General features: G+C 35.7%; 1 pseudogene; it reads right to left on the reverse strand.

The window, feature by feature from the left end:
- Positions 1 to 2,680: 2,680 nt before the first annotated feature.
- LOC100726581 (ADP-ribosylation factor-like protein 2-binding protein) lies at positions 2,681 to 3,518 on the reverse strand (annotated as a pseudogene).
- Between the last annotated feature and the right edge of the window lie 3,255 nt (positions 3,519 to 6,773).

Raw genomic sequence — 6,773 nt, forward strand, 5'->3', positions numbered from 1 at the left:
TCAGCCCTATTGATCCTTTATGTGGAGTCATGGTCTCACCAAGTTTCTGAGGCAGAATTTGAACTTGCGAACTGCCTTCCTCAATCTCCCTTAGCACTTTATTTGCAGGCAAGTGCCAAAAGCATCTATTACTTCAATATATTTTTAATTTATTTTTCACTTCTATAATTTCCTTTGATGTTTTCTTTGCTTTAAATCTTGCATTTATTTGTGAAGTCACTATTTATTTGCTGAGATTTTTTTTCTTTTTTTATTTGCTGAAGTGTTTCTAAATTTTGAATCAAATATATTCATAAATTCTAACTGAAGCATTTGTATGATGCCTGTTTTAAAGTTTTTATGATTCTAACATCTGTTACTTAGTGGTGAATTTTTTTTTCTCATTGTTTGACATCTTCCTGCTTCTTGGGGTGATGAGGGATTCCTATGGGAACCAACACATTTTGTGTTACTATGTGTAGGTCTGGATCTTATCGCAAAGTGTCTAGCTTTAGCTAGTTTCCTCAGAGACCGTTATAAGGGTGGCAAACAGGGGAAGCACCAAGTAATTACCCAACAAGGACATTTCTCAATCAGGCCTCGACTGGTCCCGTTATTGTTGAGTTGAGGTAGAAATTCTGACTCCCCATAAGCCTCAATTTATATTCCCTGGCTGAGAAAGGATGGAAATATTTTATTTTTGAGGGCCAGGTGGCTGCCACTGATGCAATGGTGGGATGACTTTCCTACTGCTGGACACATTGAAAATTGTGACTTTGGTCTTCCTCTGCTTAGCTCCCAGTAGCAAAAAGAAAGGGCTCCTCATTATTGATGAAGAGTGGAGAGGTTCCCATTCCCTACATAATCTCTGAAGATTTTTCTAGAGTTGTGATGAAGATTTCATTTTTATCTAGTAAGACTGGTGTTCGTGGCTTCTTACTAATTCTTATCTATTACAATCCCATAGGTATGGCATGGGATTGTGCCATCCTGTTACTGTCTGTTACAGTCACCATTTGCTCACATGGGTCGTATAAGTCAATATTTTTTCTGTGTATTTGGCCAGACTCCAAAAGTCACTATTTGAAGTTTTACATCTGGCCCCATCTCCTCTCTTCTAATCCTTTGACTACAGGAGATTTTCATTAAAATATGCTTTCTCTATTGTCTACAGAACGTTTTGCATTGCTAGCTTCTTGGAGTTTAAATCTGAGATGCATGGATTACATCCATGTCTTTCCTCCTATCTGGATGTCCTCTAACAAAGTGACTTTTCTTTTGACCTGCCAAAGCTGTATTATGTTTGCTCCTAAACTATCAATGCCCCAGGGATTTTTCCATTGTGTTAATGGAAGGAATATATAAAAGTATCTCTAGACCATGTTCTTTTTTTTTTCTTGCAAAACACGTGAAATTTTATTCATGATACAAAAACAACATATTAGTACAAAAAAACACAGCTTTTAGCTTATTCTTTGAAACCACAAGAGCCAAATGAAGTAAAAAGTACAGATTCTCATTTTCACTATATGAAATCAAAGTACACATTGAGAATTGAACTGTTTTTTCTTCTTTGAAGAGATTCGAATTGTTTCCAAGTCAGTGATGGTTTACCCAAGAGTGTGATGTCAGTGCTGACCGGTGACTAGTAGAGTGTCCACTAGCCCCACTCATGCTAAGCTGGACAGGGGATCACTGTGTTGGCAGGAGAGGTTTGGACAGGAAGAAGAAACTGTGTTCTCTACCTACCCAACCAGAAGCCTACCAAGGGGCTTATATGAAAAGGATTTAATCAAGTGTGCAGAAACACACTTGGCATGCTTTGACAGCAGTACAGCATTAGTTTACTATGGCAGCAGAGTAGCTTTAGTCCATTTACAGCACATGCATCCACATCAGTGAAGAAAGCATCTTTGCCTTCACAGCGCTGACAAATACAGAGCACACAACATATAATACTGGGATCTTTTTAGTGGATAATCATGGAAGTTCAAGATCATATCCACTAAGGTTACCCTGAGTATTCATCTATAAAAAATGTTTTCTTGAAAATAATGTTTAAAAAGAGACTTCTAAAAAGAGGGAGACCATATCAGGACCAGCAGAAAATGGTGTTACAATGACTGCAGATGCGAGACAGGGAGTGGATTTTCAATGGAGTTTCACGTAAAGGATATTTCTGTCACTTCAGGAAGCCAGGACAGGGGTGATAGGAGATTCTGAGATCTCAGGCTGGGTGACTGGCTCGGGTGAGTGACTCTCTGGATTAATACTCCCTAAAAAAAGCCCCATTGAAGCTGAAGGACTGAAACTCTGACCTATGTTTTTAAAAAAGAGCTATGAATGCACAAAACAACTCTTGCAAAGCCTGCAGGGTCAGGGTTGGTGACAGAGGGCTCCTCCAGCACTGCTAACAGCCATATTGGTGTGCATAGTGCTGAGTCTGGGAGATAAAGCCTGACTCAGAAGCATATGAGTAAGGTGTCCATAGGAGAGGAGCACTGGGAGGATCAAATATAGGAAGGTGTTTGAGGAGAAAAGGGGCGAGGAGGGTCCGGCATGTTTCTGACCCATCAATACTTAAAATGAATGAAGGGCTACTATATAGCTAAGTCATTCCAAGATACACTCTTCTGTTGTCATCACCCAAAGTCTCTGAAACTATTTAGTTGGTGACATCCAGAATGATCCCACTCCTTACCTAGGGACGCAGATTATTCTGGGAAGCTGGCACAGGAGAGGATTTGCACAATGATGTCACACTCAGCCACTTTTTAAATCCAGCCCCTGGGCTTCCTTTTCTGCTCTGTCGACCAAAAACATTTCTTTAAAAGCCAGAAAAATCTATAAGCGTGCGCAGTATGTCAAAGATGGCACCAGCCCCTTCCTTTTTATGGTGCTGCTGTAGCAATGCTGCGAAGGCCACCATGCTGAACTCTGGGATCCACATCAGGAACTGCTCCTCAGTGTATTTTTTGACTAGAGCAATATATGCTTTGAAAGATGAGGGTGTAGGTGAGTTTATTCTCCTCTGTATCTTCAAATTCCTGGTAGTACTTGTCCATGAAATTTCTCTGTAAAACTGGAACCCATCATTCATGATAACGTCCTCCAAGTATCCAATCACAGCATCCAATTTTCCGTCATAGGCAGAGGAGAAGGACAGGGCCAATTTCTCCTACTCCAGAGCATCGATCTTCACAGAGTCCCATCTAACTGTATGTAAGCTCCAGCTGCTGGGCCTCTCACCAGGCCCACTGCCCCGGACCAGCCTGAGCTCTATTCCTCAGAGCTCCCACCTCCACCGAGAGCACAGTGGCCAGCAAGGTTGGGGAGTCCTCGCCACGGAGCCGGCTCAGCACAAAAGGCCAGGCTAGGGTACCCTTTGCCCTGCCAGGCCACTCCACATCCACCACCCCAGGCACCTGCCTGGAGCGTGTCCTTGAAATTGAATGTCTATGGATCTTTTTACATCCTTGAAATGGTATGCTTCTCATCATCATACAGTTAATAACTTGTTTGGATGATATTTTGTTCATCGCAGTATGTCTGAAATGAGGTATATTTCAAAATGATCTTGAGTTTTAAACAACTTTATATTTTAATTTTACCTCTATGACATTTATTAAAATTTCTTTCCTGGATTTGTTTTGTACCCTAGGTATGGAAAGTGTTTACAATCATGGTAAAGAATTGGGAAATCTTAAGGTGGCAAGGTAAATTCTAAAATGAAATACTGTGTTTTAAATTTTTATTAATACATATTTGCAGTACATAATGATTTCATTCACCATGAGCAGTTGGTACCTGTTCATAACACATCTTAATTCTTTTTGTTTTTCCTTCCTATCAAAACAAATATGTCCTGGAGCCCCTGTGTTCTTAACTTATAATCTTTAAATGCCTTCTTTAAATTTTCATGGCTATAAATTTCAATAAGTGGAACTATATTGTAATTCTTTTGACTTTTATTTTGATAAAAATTATAAAAACTTGAAAATAAAAGCAGATTAAATTATTTATGAAACAATATTTAGTATTTTATTTTACTTATATTTTGGAATATCAGAATAAAAGTGGAAAACTACTTTTTAAAGCCACAAAAGTCACCAAATTTAAAACAAATTATAAACACACAGAATCATGTTGTTTCATAAGTCCCAAATAAAAGAAATATAACTAAACCATACTAATATCTTAATCAGATGTGAAAAGCACATAAAATTATAATTCAAACATCAACTGCTAAGTGGAATATTACGTGGAAGAGAAACAAGCCCAACCCACTTCTTTTAAAAAGCCATTCAAGACATTACAAAACTACCCAAATATCCAGAAAACAGAAAATATGATAGAAAATCTTTGATATACACTTGTTATCCCAGTACTTTGGAAGGCTGAGGCAAGAGGAGTGCAAATTTGAGTAAGAATGGGTAATTTTAATGACATAGCCTGTGCCTATCTCAAAATAAAATATAGAAAGAAACCAGACTGGAGAGTAGCACAGTATGAAGGTACTGGTTTCAAATCCCAGAAAAGAGCAACAGACAGAATGAAAAAAAAAAAAAAAAAAAAAAAAAAAAAAAAAGCAAGTAGAGAAAATGTCCTATAAAAATCTAAAAGAAAATATTCTTTAATGCAAATTCTATATCTTATGAAAATACTTTTTGAAAACAAAAGTAAAACTCAAACATTTTAAAACGTAGAGGTAGTTCTTTGCCAATATACTATATTATAAGAAATATGAAAGGTTGCTTTAAGAAAAAAATAAAGTCAGATGGAAATTTTGAATATTTGCCAACCAAATGTAATCCAGAAGTCTATAAAACAAGCTGTGTAAAAATAAGGTTTTATCCTAGAAAGGCAGGATTGGCATTATATTTGAAAATTAGTGAATACAATTTTTACTGTCACTGCTATAATATAGACACAAGCCATTTGGTAATATTGATAAAAGTAATTTGTAAAATTCAATGTGCATTCTAATTAAAGACAGACTGGATTGGAAAAAGCATAATTGTCTTTATTTATTTTAGAACAAAAAAAATCTATAACAATTGACAAAGATATTATACAAACTGTGCTTGCTTTACCTGCATATATACCAAAAGTTCAAAGTTATGTAAACTAGAAAAAGGTACAGCAAGCCATATGTTATATACTCAATATCTAAATTTCAGCCATTTATATCAACGTTAATGATAAACAAAATTCAAATAAAAATGCAACAATTTCAATAGAATCAGATAACTATGATGTGTGGGAGTAAATTTAACAAGAATTGTACAACAAATTCACAAGGAATACTATAAAACATTGCAGAAAATAAATAAATAATAATTAAATGCAGTGGAAAAAGATTATTTGGGGTCCTAAGAATCCTGGGGTTAGAATAAGAATCCTCTCAAATCGATCTATAGATTGATGGATTCTTCCCATGTGTTAGTCAACATGGCACTGGACAGTATCTCCTTTCAGCACTGACTTTCAGTTTCTCACAAACTCGATTTGCACGTGCTTCCACTCTCCCCCAATCAGCTGTCAGTATGTCATTCTGCCCACCCCTTTTACTCTATCCCTGTCATTCCAAATAATGTCTGTGATTTTTGCTTTCTTCCTTCAGAGAACGCTTGCCTCTCTCCAGCAGACCTCCCTTTCCCTCAATAAAGGTATCCTTTCTTCCTTTCTCTGTCCTCACCTCTTTGTCTCTCTCTCACAGGTCAGAGGATCAAACACAGATTAAACAAAAATGACAAAAATACCCTAACAGAAGTAGGTATAAATTAACAGGCTAGCAGTAAAATCGAAATGCCAACAATAGAAATAACTTTTCAAAATTGGAAATAAATTGGTACACATAAATTCACCCATTTCAGACATTAACGTAAAAGATCTTTCTCCTAATTTTCTGTTATCTAATCTTTATTTTGCTCAATATATTTTGGATTTCAATCTTAATCTCTGTTAGATTTCACTTAATATTAAAGAATATCAAAGATAGAGGGATGGGAAGAGGAGAAAGAGGATAAAAGAACTGATGTGTTGTCTACATGTTCTTACCTCCCTAGGGAAAGTGATCAGTATTGCAAACATGTGCCAGTAAGAACTAAATATTCAAATGTAATTAATACAATGCTGTTGTAAGACTGTAATTAATGTAAGAATTGACATGTAGATCAATATACTAAAATAGTGACTCCAGAAATAGATGCAATTAATATTCAAGAAATGTGCTGTCGTTCTTGAATAAGGAATGGGTTGGGCCTTTAGAAAATTTTTATACAGCAGTCAGATATGAATATTTAAAAGACTATATTTCAACATTTATCTCATACTGTATAAAATTTTACTTTAAAATGGATCTAACATAGACATATAGGAACAAGATTTGAACATGAAAATGTTACTCAGAGTTTTATTTATAAAATCAATTGGTGAATAAACTCATTTTTGCACCTCCTCACTGAATAGTATTAGGCAATAAAAGAGAATGATACCAACAAACACCCAAACTAAGTAAGGGAAAGATCCTGGCACAAAAAAAATTCCATTCTGCATGATTAAAATTACTAGTTGTCACTTGTGGGGAGAGTGAGAAAGAGATTTACTACATTTGAACTTAAGAGAATTTTTCTGTTTATCATTGTATATTATGACAAACTGTATATGAAATTACTGAAATTTAATACAAATGGCACATGATATAAATTATAAAATATTAAATCAGACACACAATTTAAATATTATGTGGTTTCTCTTATGTTAGAAACCTATTATATAGATAAAGACCAAAA

Source organism: Cavia porcellus, unplaced genomic scaffold (assembly GCF_034190915.1).
Source record: "Cavia porcellus strain 051 isolate PalLab524CR breed Dunkin Hartley unplaced genomic scaffold, mCavPor4.1 scaffold_2, whole genome shotgun sequence".
Classification (NCBI taxonomy): Eukaryota; Metazoa; Chordata; class Mammalia; order Rodentia; family Caviidae; genus Cavia; species Cavia porcellus.